The sequence below is a fragment of the Topomyia yanbarensis genome, chromosome 3 (assembly GCF_030247195.1).
Source record: "Topomyia yanbarensis strain Yona2022 chromosome 3, ASM3024719v1, whole genome shotgun sequence".
Lineage (NCBI taxonomy): Eukaryota > Metazoa > Arthropoda > Insecta > Diptera > Culicidae > Topomyia > Topomyia yanbarensis.
In genome coordinates, this window is record NC_080672.1 from 330,176,934 (window position 1) to 330,193,425 (window position 16,492).

At 43.2% G+C, this 16,492-nt stretch overlaps 1 protein-coding gene across 1 annotated transcript in view; it reads left to right on the top strand.

Moving 5' to 3' along the window:
* The window catches only part of LOC131692384 (diacylglycerol kinase 1), a 420,215-nt gene that overhangs the window by 247,799 nt on the left and 155,924 nt on the right, over nt 1–16,492 (top strand). The window lies entirely within an intron of this gene.

A 16,492-nucleotide genomic window follows, 5' to 3' on the forward strand; every position in this document is an offset into this window, starting at 1 on the left:
CATGCAATGCAAACCGGGAATGGATGATTCACGTGCGTCGGTAAATGAATACCGGTAAAAAGTGATCAACGAATCCTAGAAAGGGTTGCCCACTAATCTATCATAAACGCCAGTTCTGTATCCTTTCTCTAACTCAGCTATCACAAATACTCAGACGAACACATACACTTATGGACATAGTCGCACATAACAATTGTACACTAAAAACTATTACAGCACAACCACTAATAGGGTTCTACATTGACATTTTTAATTAGCCTGTGCAAGATGACGAAGTCGAACGATAAATCGACACACAATGACTCCCACTGCGAGCTGTGCTCACAAACACTGTCATTAAACTGCCGAACGATTTTTGCAAATTCAGGCCACAAAAAAATTAATCCACGTCGACCCGCTAGTCTGCCACGCCAGTGTGTTTTGGCTGATTTCACCCTAAGGAGGAAAAATTGGTAAAAACCAAAATTTCTCACTAGGGTGAAAATTTGTTGGTAAAAACCAGTCTTTGTACAGGAGGGCACAAATCCTTATTTCATACTGTGTTGCGTTTCGGCTTCGCCTCATCAGAAACCGACACTAACACATTGTCGGAATAGATTAGCGCCGGCTTGACGCAAATCCCTTAAAACTAAAACACACTATGTGTTTCAATCAAACGACTGATCAAACGTGATGTCCCGTTCGAGCAGAAGTTCTGTTTATGCCGATGAGACACAAGTGAAGCCGAAACTTGTCTTGGCTTAGCAGGCCTATGCGAAAGCACTATGCTATATTTATTTTTTGTTTTTTAACCAAAAAGAGTAAAAAATGCTTTTTTTTGGTTCACATTAAAGAGCCAAAAAGAACTTTTAATTTCATATCACTGCTCAAATATTTGCACAATGTGTGACAGACTGAGAAACTTATCGTTTTCATGACTATGTGCAAATCAGAATAAATTGGCTCAATTTGCACGTTCCCGACGTAGTAATCTCCGATCTACGTCGGGAACGTGCAAATTGAGCCAATTTATTCAGCATGACTCAAATGTTTTATGAATGACTTGAGCAATATGAATGTACAATATGGGTACTTTGGAATGAAATAAGCATTTTGGTAAATCTGAACTTTCCGGTAGTTTTACCGTGCGGGACCAGACCTTGAAATTCGAGACTGTTCCACGCAATCCGGGAAGTCTGTATACTTTACCCGATAATAATTTACAATATAACCGCTAAGTCTCGTCGGACTCATATTCCGAAAATTAATTTGTACAATTATTAGACTTCCACAGATGAATATCATTTTCTGGTTTACATACCCTGCAAATTGAAAAGCGATCAATTGTCTGTAAATTCCTGGAAACACCTAGTGCAGCACAAAGCAACGAATAATGATGAACTTCAATACACACCGTCGGATCACCAATCGAAACGAATAAATGAAAAAGCTGACGAAATAGTAGAACGTGCCAACGGAACTGACATTGCATATTTGCATACTCCGGTTTCAAATATATACTCAGTTTACAGTTCGGATGATAACGGACTTTGGTCGAAAGGTTATTAGGATAGTTATTTTCCAATGCCATTGTTTTTTCATCGATATTTATTTTACCATGAAAACACAGCCATTTTTTTTTTCAATTTGTTTATTTGATAAGGCACGTATGCGTTAGCTTAAAGGTGCCATTTTTTCATTGTTTTACATTTTGAATTTCTTAAAACTAGGGGGTTACACATTTCAATATTATTTTGTTTTATATAATGAAACTAAAAAAAAACTTTACAGCTAACTTATACATATAAAAGAGGGTATAATATAATATTCGTAAGATTTGGGGGACGGGTCATTTTGTGTGTTCTTTGTATGGTAATTCACTTTATGATTTTTAGAAGGGAGATTGTAGGAGAAATTAATTATTAACTAAGCGGAACATTTTACAAGCTTATTAACTAGAAATAACTAGAAAGAGTGGTTCAAGATTAAGGGGAATTAATTGGGGCTATTTTAAAGTAGTGGTACTGTTGGGCATTTCTTAACGAGATTAAATATTGATCAACTAAAACTAAGCACTTAAGTTTTGGGAATATATTCAAGGGGAGAAGGGGATGAAGTCATACATCTGTGTATCAGAGACATGGGAGGGAGAGCGGACAAGGCTGAAGGGGGGGGGTGAGATATAAACTTTCAGTTTCCGGCATCAGGAATTAACGGCCAGGATTACAGATTCGAACGGATTGATCAACTAACACTAGAAGATAGGGGGGCACATAAGTTTTGGGAAGATATTCAAGGGGAGAAGGGGTGAAGTCATACATCTGTGTATCAGAGACATGGGAGAGAGGGTGGACAAGGCTGAACAGGGGGGGGGGGATATAAACTTTCAGTTTCCGGCATCAGGAATCAACGACCAGGATTACAGATTCGAACGGATGTATCAAGTATTGGGACGCCGGGCGGTTTTCCTCGAGCCGGCAGGGGTTCCTCCAGACGATTTCGTAGTACGGCTCAGATACGGATCGGGAACACACCGCGCTGCGTGTGTGATGTTGTACTGTAGATCTCGTGTTGTTGGTTCATTCGACAGATGTTTTGTCTCGTCTTGGAGTCATATCAAACCATCGTTGGGGTACGGTAGGCGGAAGAGGGCACTTCTGGGAATAATAAGAGAAAAGATAGGGGCATTTAAATTTGGATATTGATGGTTTTGAGGAACGTGTATATAAGGGACATGTAGAGAATATCGCGGCTTGCTAGTACATCTCGAACCGGGACATTGGGTGATCTTCCTCGGGCCCGAAGGGAATCGAATAGTTGAGATCTGGCAGAACAGTACTCGGCGCACGCCCAGACAACATGTTCGATTTCGTGATAACCGTTGCCACAAGCGCAGATACCGCTATCCACGAGCCCAATACGCCGGAGATGTGCGTCCAGCGTGTAGTGATTGGACATGAGCCGAGACATCACGCGAATGAAATCCCGACCCACATCCATCCCTCTGAACCAAGGTTTCGTCGATACCTTAGGGATTATCGAATGTAGCCACCTTCCCAGTTCACCATTGCTCCATGAAGTTTGCCAACTTTCGAGGGTTCTCTGATGAGTGATACTGAAAAATTCGCTGAAGCTAATTGGTCTTTCATATATGTCCCCTTGTAAAGCGCCCGCCTTAGCTAAAGAGTCCGCTTCTTCATTACCTGGAATGGAGCAATGCGAGGGAACCCAAACTAAGGTAATCTTGTACGATCTTACAGACAAAGCACGCAGGCGCTCCCAGATTTTCCCCAGAAAATATGGAATGTGCTTTCTAGGTTTCATTGAACGGAGAGCCTCGATTGAGCTGAGGCTATCCGAGACAATAAAGTAATGATCGGTGGGCAAAGTATCAATGATCCCAAGGGTATACTGAATAGCAGCAAGTTCTGCGACGTAAACTGAAGCAGGATCATTGAGTTTGAATGAGGCGGTGAGGTTTTGATTGAATATACCGAAGCCAGTGGAGCCGTCGAGGCTTGACCCGTCGGTGTAAAACATCTTGTTGCAGTCGACTTCTCGAAATTTACTATGAAAGATGCTTGGGATCACTTGCGGACGTATGTGATCCGGGATTCCACGAATCTCGTCTTTCATGGATGTGTCGAAGAATACAGTTGAATCAGAAGCATGAAAGAGATTGACACGGTTGGGATAGTATGAAGAAGGATTGATATTTTGTGCCATGTAATCGAAGTACAAGGACATAAATCGGGTTTGAGAATTGAGCTCGACAAGCCTTTCGAAATTTGCAATTACTAACGGGTTCAAGATATCGCATCGGATGAGCAATCGATATGAGAGTTCCCAAAATCGATTTTTCAGCGGAAGGACGCCCGCCAGCACTTCGAGACTCATCGTATGGGTCGAGTGCATGCAACCCAAAGCAATACGCAAACAATATTGGATTCGCTCTAGTTTGATGAAATGTATGTTCGCAGCGGAGCGGAAACAGAAACTCCCGTACTCCATCACCGACAATATTGTTGTTTGGTACAGCCTGATCAGGTCTCCTGGGTGGGCACCCCACCATGTTCCGGTTATTGTACGGAGAAAGTTGATCCTTTGCTGGCACTTCTGTTTCAGATACCTAATGTGACATCCCCAGGTTCCTTTAGAGTCGAACCAGACCCCGAGATATTTGAAAGTTGAAACCTGAGCAATAGTTTGACCCATTAATTGAAGCTGTAGTTGCGCTGGTTCACGCTTCCTTGAAAATACGACTAGCTCAGTTTTCTCCGTGGAGAACTCGATACCTAGCTGAAGGGCCCAAGCAGACAAATTGTCCAAGGTATCTTGCAATGGTCCTTGCAGATCGACGGTTTTGGGACCTGTAATAGAGACCACACCGTCATCTACAAGCTGCCTTAGCGTGCAGGAATTGACAAGACATTCGTCAATGTCATTCACGTAAAAGTTATAGAGAAGGGGGCTTAGACATGAGCCCTGGGGAAGACCCATGTAGCTAATTCGTGATGTCGATAAATCACCATGCGAAAAATGCATATGTTTTTCAGACAGCAAGTTTAGCAAAAAGTTGTTTAGAGTCGGTGAAAGACCATGCTGGTGCAGCTTCTCAGAAAGAATTTTGATAGAAACTGAATCAAAAGCCCCCTTTATATCTAGGAAAACTGATGCCATCTGCTCTTTGCTAGCATAAGCCATTTGAATTTCTGTTGAGAGCAACGCAAGACAATCGTTCGTCCCTTTGCCTTTGCGGAAACCAAATTGTGTATCTGACAGTAAGCCATTTGCTTCAACCCAATTATCGAGGCGAAACAAGATCATTTTCTCGAACAACTTTCGGATACAGGACAGCATCGCAATCGGTCGATACGAGTTGTGGTCGGAGGCTGGTTTTCCTGGTTTTTGAATGGCGATGACCTTCACTTGCCTCCAGTCATGAGGGACAATATTACCCTCAAGAAACTTATTAAATAAATTCAACAAGCGTCTCTTGGCAGAGTCTGGCAGATTCTTTAACAAGTTAAATTTGATTCTGTCTGGCCCTGGGGCTTTATTGTTACATGATAAGAGAGCAAGTGAGAACTCCACCATCGAAAACGGTGTTTCGTTCGCGTTATTGTGAGGGGACGCGGCGCGGTAGATCTTCTGTGCCGGGGCGGAATCCGGACAAACCTTCTTGGCAAAATCGAATATCCAACGGTTTGAATATTCCACGCTCTCATTAGTACTGTTTCGGTTTCGTAAGCGTCGGGCCGTACTCCAAAGAGTGCTCATCGATGTTTCTCTCGTTAGTCCGTCGACGAACCGGCGCCAGTAGCTACGTTTTTTGGCTTTTATCAAACTCTTCATGCGCGTTTCCGCCATCGCGTACTGTCGGTAGCTAGCTGGCAGCCCGTCGTCCCGGAAGGTCTTATACGCAGCGGCCTTCTCCGCGTACACGTCTGAGCACTCTTTGTCCCACCATGGATTGGGAGGACGCCCGCGTGAATTCGCGTCTGGTACGCGTTTAGTCTGAGCTTGAATCGCGGTATCGAGAATCAAGCCAGCCAGGAACCCGTACTCTTCCTCCGGAGGAAGCTCTTGTGTCGATTCTACTTTTTCGGATATCGCGGACGCGTAGCTCTTCCAATCAATATTTCGTGTGAGGTCATACGAAACATTGATTGTATTCGGTGGCCCTGAACCGTTAGCAATATTAATTACGATTGGCAGATGGTCGCTGCCGTGGGGATCAGAGACTACCTTCCACATGCAATCTAACCACAGCGATGTCGAGCAGAGGGACAGGTCTGAGGCGCTCGGACGCGCTGGAGGGGCAGGAATCCGTGTCATTTCACCCGTATTCAAAATAGTCATATTGAAGTTGTCGCAAAGCTCATGGAGTAGGGTAGATCGATTATCGTCTTGAAGGCAACCCCATGCCGTGCCGTGGGAGTTGAAGTCACCTAAAACTAGCCTCGGTGCGGGGAGGAGTTCCGCAATATCGCAAAGCCGTCGGTGGCTAACTGAGGCTCTAGGGGGGGATGTAGGTGGAAGCAATGCAAAGGTCTTTGCCTTTAATTCTGGTTTGGCAAGCGACAACTTCAATGCCTGGTGTCGAGGGGAGGTCGATCCGATTGAAAGAATAGCACTTTTTGATCCCCAAAAGTACTCCTCCGTAAGAGTCTTCTCGATCCAAGCGAATAATATTAAAATCGTGGAAGTGTAGGGTTATTTCTGAAGTGAGCCATGTCTCGCATAGGGCAAATGCATCGCATTTCAAATTATTTAGTAAGATTTTAAACGAATCGATTTTCAGGATAATGCTTCTGCAATTCCACTGTAGAACAGTGATTAAATCCTTGACCTCGTTCGATGAATTAGCCATCGAAGGATACAATCGCTGAAAGAAGGGGCCATTTCGCAGTGAACTGCATCAAAAATGTTTTTACTGCGGGGAGAAAGCTTATCAAGACACTTTTAAGGGGGTCAGAAATGTTTAACGCTGTAAGAATACGGTCCACAATGTCAGAGAAATTTATTAAGCCAGCACTGTTTTCTTTCTCTGGCTGAGATATGGGAACACTTGGGGTTTTTGATGTTCCTGGAAGTGCTGGGAACTCCTTTTCTGAGCTCAGGTTACTGAGACCGGGAGCGACTTGCTTCGGTTTTGCACCAGTACTTCCTTGAGTAGTTATTTTAGGGGGACCATGAAGAGACACCTTCTGACCTTTACGACGAAGCTTGGAAGAAGAAATGTTCTTCCTTTTTCTACTACTTCTAGGCACAGCAGAAGATGTTCCCTCCTGGGGTTCATCACAGTCGCCTTCGTCAGTAGACAAGTTGGTAAAGATGTTCGTAGAGACAGGTGGCGTAGCGATCTTAAGCATTTCTGCAAAAGATCGCTTAGAGCGTCCCTGAAGGGAACGCTTAAGATTTTCCTCGCGCTGTTTGTACGCGGGACATGAAGGGAGATCATGTGGGTTTCCCCCACAGTAGAGACACTTTTCGACATCTCTACCACAGGAATCATCCGCATGATTCCCACCGCATTTCCCACAGCGGGCTTTATTGCTACAATGGGAGGCTGTGTGTCCCAATTGTTTGCAATTAGTACAGTTCATGACCCGCGGCACAAAGAGGCGAACAGGTAGACGAACCTTGTCAAAGAGGAGGTAATTGGGCAGGGCAGAGCCGGCGAAGGTCACCCGATAAGAGTCTGAGTTGACGTATATTTTCTTGCCGTCAGCTGCGACTGATGCTGAATGCAAACGTTTGCATTCCAGTATCTTCACTGGCTTAAGCATGGGGTCTTTGAAACAGCCAGTCCCATATTTTAGCAGGTCCTCGCAATTCAGACTCGAATCGGAAACGACCCCACTGACTTCAACCCTGCTAGCTGGAATATAAACCCGGTACTCCTTCGTAAAGGGCTCGTAGCCAGCAATATCGTTTGCCTGAGTAGAACTGTTAACCACCACCCGAAGCTTATCAGGGCGAATTTTCGATATTTCTGTCACGGCCGAATACCGATCCGTCAGAACTCGAGAAATCTGCAACAGATTCAAACACTTTTTTTCTTTGGTCCGGAAGAAGATCACAAATGGCCCGGTGGCCGAGCTCGGATATACCTTGAGCCGGGGAGCCGATTTTATTTCGACGTCCATCTCACCTTGAGATGAACCGCCGTCAGGGGAAGTCATTTTTGCACGGGCCTATTGCCCAGTGCACGTTATTAAGACAACCAAGAAGGGGAAACGAAAACTAATACTTAGCTTGTGTATGTAACGGTATCCAGACGGCTTACTAAAAGAACACTGCTTCACTTCACTGACCGGCTAACGGTACTCAGAAACAGAAACACAAAAGACGGGAAAAATAATGAAACCTCAACTAGGCGTAGAGTGTGCCAATAACCTTGAACGCGGATTAACACTATTTGTCGCTATAGAGTGTACGGACCGATGACAAAAGACTTCTATCTCGACTGAGTGCTCGATAACGAATGAAAACACAGCCATGTTTATACTGAATTCAGGTATTGATACTGATTATATCTCGAAAGTTAGTGATTTTTTTCCTGACTTCTCTGAGCCTAAATATTTATTTAGTCACCAAATGCACGAAAACGCTTATCTTACAGTTGGTTTTTGAGCTTCCTGCATTGAAAATCTTGTACTAAGTTCAACTCAAAAGGCAAAAATATCAGGAATTTATGATTCGACGGTTTTCCTCGAGTGCGTGTTCAAGTCCCATAGCAATGTTCGGTCGAGCTACTAAGTTAGTTGCAACGGTGCAAAAGTCACTGTAAATGAAAAAAGAAAACGTTCTAATTGCAACGTCTCTTTCAATTCCTATTTTCCCAGACGCATTCCCATGAGAATTGAAACCGCGCGTTCAAGTATCTTATTTCGTTTTTTGAGGTATTTTTCAGGCTATGCAAATGTCCCAAATAATCTTCCTCGAGAACAACCGTGCCTCCTCCAATTGTGCCAGGTTTTCCAACCGGTTTGCAATCAGAGTTGATAAAACAACCAAATAATACGATTGCAGATTCAATTTCGCCTGTTTGTGCGTTACGGGCAAATTGTATGATGGGATTGCATGTAGCACAAACCTTTCGTTCGTGCGTAACCAATTTGTTTGGCTGCTCCAATTCGATTGAGTATGTATATAAGTTTGTTTTGGTTCGAGCTCTGATTGCAGGTCAGTGTTAACTTTAACTTGAGCTACAAACATATCTCCGCAGTTGTGAAAATACTTCATAAAAACAAAAAGTTGGCAAAGCCATAAAAACAACCATAAGGCGAGGCTGGTGTTATTACTACTCGATGGTGTAGATAAATATGGTATCACAAAGATAAAAAAAAAGCCTGTGCCAAAGAAAAGAAAACCTAAACAATAATATCCCTCCACTTTTCACTTCGAGCGATAACGCATGTGGACTAAAGTGGAAAATACGTGCCTGAAATGGAAAATTACAAATAAAACTCAAAAAGATATGTGCGTCACGGTTTTTCGCGCATTTTTTTTGCATTTTGACAAATTACAACTCCTTTAATAATGGATGGATTTTTATCATACCAGCATAGGTAGATCGCCGAGTGTGAGTATTATTTATTCCAATTATGAGCAGAATTTAAAAGCGATTTAAAGTTTTGTATAAGGACTAGCTGGGCACTTTTTGAATTCGATAGAATTCCACAGTAAAATTAATCAAAATATAATATTATTGAAATATTAATTCATACTCATATCGGAAGATTTTCGACAATAAAACATCATCCTTTTTGGTATCCGAAAAAAAAACAACTTGGGTGGGTTAATACTGCAGATTGTTTTTCGGAGAGGTAAGGAATACGACGAAAAATTGCGTTTTCTCTTAATCTTTAGTACGTTAGAATGGCTTTTAAGAGCATTTGAAGATTTTTTTTTTGTATTGTCGATTATAAAAATAGCCAGATAGGAATAAAATGAGAGATTTTTTCATAAAAATATGCTAAAATTCATTTTCTGGAGTATTTTTTATATGTCGTATAGCGCCATCTACATTGGTTATAGAATATAACATCAAAACAACTTTACCGAAGACAGTTTTTTAATAGAACTGATCTAGATCATTTTCTACTTATCTAGATAAAAACCAAAGTTGTCAAAATAATGTTCATTTCCATCCAAGACACTTTGCTGCAGACACTAATCCTCCAGAATACATACCTAGTGCGTTAGAGGTTTTAAGCGTCGAAAGTAGCATTCTGCCCCACTGTGTTCCAGTATTGGTCTAACAGATGCTGTCTAGATTCACTTATAGCGGCAAGCTTGAATCTAGTTGGTACCGCCATACGGTACTATCCTTGATTTTAGGCCTGAGTTTAGTCCGGCCTAAGACGTTAGTACCTGTCATTAATTTTTTATTGCTTGCCTTTGATTAACGATTTTGTGTAGATTTTTATGACATTCTCTACGTTTTTCACTCAAAACTGCGCCATTTCGCTTAAAATTAAAATATAGGAAAAATCCTATGTACATCGCTATTGACATAAGGAATCAGAAAAACTTTATCTTATCTTAAAATACGTTTATTTAGGCCCAAATGCTGTAGCTTAACGAGGCCGATAATTCATTTTTTTTTTATATTACATGTCATATGTTAGTGGGGGAAGGGAAAGCCGTATTTAGGGGCGGCTTGCTCCCCTCTTATGTAAGTAAAGGAAAAAGGTAGGAAGTGGGATACATATTGTGTAATTGACATCGTCGTTTGCTGATTGATCATTGTGGCGGATATGCACACTTTGTTGTAGTGTTGTAGTTTCCAGCCTGTAATCGCAGGGGCGAGGGGAAGGTCAATATTTCGGATAATTATTGGCACTCTATATCATCTGCATGTGCGGTATGTCATGATGTTCTGGATAGACGGTTATCAAGAAGAGTGTGCACCGAAGACTCGCGAAGCAATGCCATATTGTAGATACAGGGATAGGTTGGTGAGATTCTACTGTGAATGAGAGAGGGTAAAATGTATTAAACTTGGACATCAGCGGTTTTCAAAAAGATATAGATAAGATAAATATAGGGGTGGTCACGGCTTGCCAGGACGTCCCGGACTGGCACATAGGGTGATCTACCTCGGGCCCGAAGGGAATCTATTAGTTGGGACCTGGCAACACAGTACTCTGCGCACAGCCAAACAACTTGCTCGATGTCGTGATAGCCGTTCTCACAAACACAATGATTATTTTCAGCAAGCCCTATACGACGGAGATGCGCGTCAAACGAGTAATGGTTGGACATGATCCTTGACATCGTACGAATAAAGTCCCGGTTCACATCCAACCCCTTAAACCAAACTTTCGTTGATACCTTCGGGATAATGGAATGTAGCCACCGTCCCAGATGCCCATTGCTCCATGAGGTTTGCCAACTATCGAGCGTCCTCTGACGAGAGATACTGAAAAATTCGTTGAAGCAAATTGGTCTTTCGTAAGTGTCGCCTTCTAATGCGCCCACCTTGGCTAAAGAGTCCGCCTTCTCATTGCCCGCAATAGAACAATGTGACGGGACCCAAACCAAGGTAATCTGGTAAGATTTTTCAGATAAAGCACTCAGATATTCCCGTATTTTCCCCAGGAAATACGTTGAGTGCTTTCCAGGCTTCGCCGCACGGATGGCCTCAATGGAGCTGAGACTATCCGAAACGATGAAGTAATGGTCTGAGGGCAGGGTGTCAATGATCCCGAGAGTATACTGAATGGCAGCTAATTCTGCGACGTAAATTGAAGCAGGATCATTGAGTTTGAATGAGGCAGCAAGATTTTCGTTGAAGATACCGAAGCCTGTGGACCCGTCGAGAATTGATCCGTCAGTGTAGAACATTTTGGCGCAGTCGACTTGATGGTATTTGTTATAGAAAATATTTGGGACCACTTGTGGGCGAATATGATCCGGAATTCCACAAATCTCTTCCTTCATGAATGTATCGAAAAATACAGTTGGATCAGAAGTATCTAAGAGATGAGCACGGTTGACGTTATACGTAGATGAATTGATGTTCTGTGCCATGTAATCGAAGTACAAGGACATGAACCGGGTCTGAGAATTAAGCTCGACAAGCCTTTCGCAATTTGCAATCACCAATGGGTTCAGAATATCGCATCGAATGAGCAATCGATATGAGAGGTCCCAGAATCGATTTTTCAGCGGAAGAACGCCCGCCAGCACTTCGAGACTCATCGTATGGGTCGAGTGCATGCAACCCAAGGCAATACGCAAGCAACGATACTGGATTCGCTCCAGTTTGATGAAGTGTATGTTCGCAGCGGAGCGAAAGCAGAAACATCCGTACTTCAACACTGATAATATCGTTGTTTGGTACAACCTGATTAGGTCTCCTGGATGGGCACCCCACCATGTTCCAGTTATTGTACGGAAAAAGTTGATCCTTTGTTGGCACTTCTGTTTCAGATACCTAATGTGACATCCCCAGGTACCTTTAGAGTCGAACCATACCCCGAGATATTTGAATGTTGAAGCCTGAGCAATAGTTTGATCCATTAATTGAAGCTGTAGTTGCGCTGGTTCACGCTTTCTAGAAAATACGACTAGCTCAGTTTTCTCCGTGGAGAACTCGATACCCAGTTGGAGAGCCCATGCAGACAAATTGTCCAAGGTATCTTGCAGTGGTCCTTGCAAGTCGACGGCTTTAGGACCTGTAATAGAGACCACACCGTCATCTGCAAGCTGCCTTAGCGTGCAGGAATTGTCAAGACATTCGTCAATGTCATTCACGTAAAAATTGTAGAGGAGAGGGCTTAGACTTGGGGAAGGCCCATGTAGCTAAATCGTGATGTCGATAAATCGCCATGCGAGAAATGCATTTGTTTTTCAGACAACAGGTTTAGCAAAAAGTTATTTAAAATTGGCGAAAGACCATGCTGGTGCAACTTCTCATAAAGAATGTTGATCGAAACTGAATCGAAAGCCCCCTTAATATCCAAGAATACTGATGCCATCTGCTCTTTGTTAGCATATGCCATTTGAATTTCTGTTGAGAGCAACGCAAGGCAATCGTTCGTCCCTTTGCCTTTGCAGAAGCCAAATTGTGTATCTGACAGTAAGCCATTTGTTTCGACCCAATTGTCGAGCCGAAACAGGATCATTTTCTCGAACAACTTCCGGATACAGGACAGCATTGCAATCGGACGATACGAATTGTGGTCGGAGGCTGGTTTTCCTGGTTTTTGGATGGCGATGACCCTCACCTGTCTCCAGTCATGTGGGACAATGTTACCCTCAAGAAACCTATTCAATAAATTCAACAAGCGTCTTTTGGCAGAGTCTGGCAGATTCTTCAATAAGTTGAATTTAATTCTATCTGGCCCCGGGGCTTTATTGTTACATGATAAGAGAGCAAGTGAGAACTCCACCATCGTAAACGGTGTTTCGTTCGCGGTATTGTAAGGCGACGCGGCGCGGTAGATTTTCTGTGCCGGGGCGGAATCCGGACAAACCTTCTTGGCGAAATCGAATATCCAACGGTTTGAATATTCCACGCTCTCGTTAGTACTGTTTCGGTTTCGCATACGTCGGGCCGTGCCCCAAAGAGTGCTCATCGATGTTTCTCTTGTTAACCCGTCGACAAACCGGCGCCAGTAACTGCGTTTCTTAGCTTTCATTAAATTTTTCATTCGCTTTTCTAATATCGCGTACACTCGATAACTAGCAACTAACCCGTCGTTCCGGAAGGTTTTATACGCGGCAGCTTTCTCCGCGTACACGTCTGAGCACTCTTTGTCCCACCACGGGTTGGGAGAACGTTTTTGGGTGTTCACGTCGGGTACTCGTTTCGTCTGAGTTTGAATCGCGCTATCGAGAATCGAGTTGGACAAAAACTTATATTCTTCCTCCGGGGGAAGTATCTGTGTTGAATCGATAGTTTTGGATATCTCAGCAGCGTAGCTCTTCCAATCAATGTTTCGTGTGAGGTCATAGGGCACATTGATTGGTGTCGATGGTCTTGAACCAGTGGTGATTGCAATTACAATTGGTAAGTGGTCACTACCGTGGGGATCAGATATTACCTTCCACTTGCAATCTAACCGTAGTGATGTCGAGCATAAAGATATGTCCAGTGCACTTGCTTGCGCAGGTGGTCTAGGAATTCGTGTCATTTCCCCTGTGTTCAGAATTGTCATATTGAAGTTGTCACAAAGGTCTTGAATTGTCGAAGATCGATTATCGTCGTATAGACAGCCCCACCCCGTACCGTGAGAGTTAAAGTCTCCAAGAAGCAGGCGGGCCGAGGGAAGGTGTTCAATCACGTTGGAGAATCTTCGATATCCCATCATGGCCCTAGGAGGAATGTAAATAGAAGCAATGCAAAGATCTTTGCCTTTGATTGTTGTTTGACAAGCGACAACTTCAATGCCTGGCGTCGAAGGGAGGTTGATTCGATTGAAGGAGTAGCACTTTTTGATCCCTAAAAGTACCCCCCCCCCCCCCCCCCCATATGAGTCTTCTCGATCCAAGCGGATAATGTTAAAATCGTGGAAGTTGAGGTTTATATTAGAAGTTAGCCATGTTTCACATAGGGAAAATGCATCACAATGATTGTAATTTAGCACGTGTTTTAATGAATCAATTTTGGGGATAATACTTCTGCAGTTCCACTGTAAAACAGTGATCAGATCCCTGATTCCGTCTAATAAGTTAGCCATCGAAGGATGCGATCGCTGTAAGGAGGGGCCATTGTTCAGTCAACTGTTTTAAAAATGTTCTTACTGTTGGTAGAATAGCAACCAGCAAGCTTTTCATAGGATCGGTAATGTTGAAAGCTGTGAATATCCAGTCCACAATGTCAGAGAATTTAAGGAATCCCGTTTTAGGTTGAGTTTCTGACTGTAAAATTGGAGCACTTGGGATTTTTGGTGCCCCGGGGAGTGCTGGAAACTCCTGGTTGTATCTCAATTTCCCAAAACCAGGAGGTATTATCTTCGGATTTGTACCAGCACTTCCAGTTGATGAATTATTTTTATTTTGTACCCTTGTTTGGGACAACCTAGGACCCTTACGAGGAAGTTCAGGTGAGTTTTGATTAGGTCTTTTCCTAGAGTTTCCAAGCGGAGCCAAAGAATGCCCCTCGCAAGGGTCGTTAGAGGCGTTATCGTCAGTTGGCAAGAGAGCGAATGGGTTTTCGGAGATAAGTGGAACAGCTCTTTTAAGCATTTCTGCGTAAGAGCGTCTGGAGCGATCTTTGGCGGATCGCTTCAGTTTATCCGCGCGAAGTTTGTACGTTGGGCATGTCAAAAGTGCATGCGGATTCTCCCACAGTAAACACACTTCTCAGCGGGGCTACTGCAAGTATCATCCGCATGGCGTTCCCCACATTTACCGCACCGTTGCTTGTTGCTACAGTAGGTGGCCGTGTGACCTAGCTGCTTGCAATTGGAACAATTCATGACCCGCGGTACAAACAGGCGTACAGGTAGACGAGCTCCTCCCACTTCAACGTAGCTCGAAAGTGCAGATCCGGCGAAGGTTACGCGAAACGAGTCAGATGGATAGTAATTACCATCTTCGAAGGACTTTGAGTGCAATTGCTTGCACTCCAAAATCTTAACTGATTGAAGGTTAGGGTCCTTAAAGCGGCCAGCCCCATCATTCATCAGATCATCGACAGTTAGACCCGCATCACTTACCACACCGTCGATCTCCACATCACGAGAAGGGATGTAGACGCGATACTCCAGCGTAAAGAGGCTATTGCTAACGATATCATTGACCTGTTTCAAGTCAGTAACGACTACGCGCAGTTTATCTGACTGAACCTTTTTAATCTCGGTTACGGCCGAGTAACGTTTTGTCAGCTCCCGTGCAACAGTTATGCTGTTTAACGGTTTATTTTTGGGCCGAAAGTATACCACCCAAGGACCAGCGGATCCATCCTGGTAAACCTTGACTCGGGGGGGCTGTGAGACATTGGGGGAAAGTGGGGGAAGTGGATCGACCATAACATTATCTGTCTCAGTATCAGATATACGTTCTTCTTCTTCATAATATTCCTCTTCGGAGGGTGATCCTTCTGTTTGTTCCATTTTGTTGCGGGAGCAACACGCTCGACCGCACTGTTTAACTTAAATCAAAATAAAAAATCAAAAGCAATAAAAAGAAAAAAATCGATAAGAAAAGTAAAAAACGAAACACTTCACCAGTTGGTTCCTGACGAGCTGGTAGGTGAATTGATCCTTCGTTTGTTTTATCCGTCACCCGCGTGACCTTCACACAGTAGAGCTGATATAGCTCGTCTAAACAAAGCCGTCTTTCAGGCAAGAAAAATGTTTAGTAACGCACTTCACTGCACTACTTTAACTGATATCGCAGGTAACAATTATCACTCGCGGGACTGTTTATTAGTAATGCTTTACTGCAGCCTCTGCCACAGCAAGCACCTTCGTACCACCGAAAAAATTAAACCACACCGGAGAGAACAAAAAGCACTTGTTTCCCGGTACAAAGTTGGGTTACGAATGGAGAAAAACTTTAGTTTTTGGCGCTAGGTCAAAAATCACGGGAGATTGATTTCCGACCGTGGACCCCTTCCAAAAAACGCGCATGAGGTGAAAATGCTGCAGAGCCGCCATCTTGTGATGAAATTGCTCGAAAAAAATATTATTTCATTTGATACAATACTTATGTTATAATTCCCATTCAACAAGATGTCGATTCAGCATTTTATTGAGCAATACAAAAATTCTCGAAATAATCAGACTATTAAATGGCATAAACAGTGAATTTTAAATTAATTTTATTGTACAGTTTTTTAACATAGCCGTTTATTGCTGATCAGAACGCAGCAATGCAAATGGCAGCATCATGTTACCGGAAGAAGACAAAAATATGCAAAAATTTGCCATGCTTCTCTTCTTCTTCGGCTTTCTTCTGGATAAATATGGCTCTTTTTGCTCGCAATAAAGATGGCAATAAATAAGCCAGTTTTTCAGGTAGGAAAGACAAGCACTGTCGAACTACACTA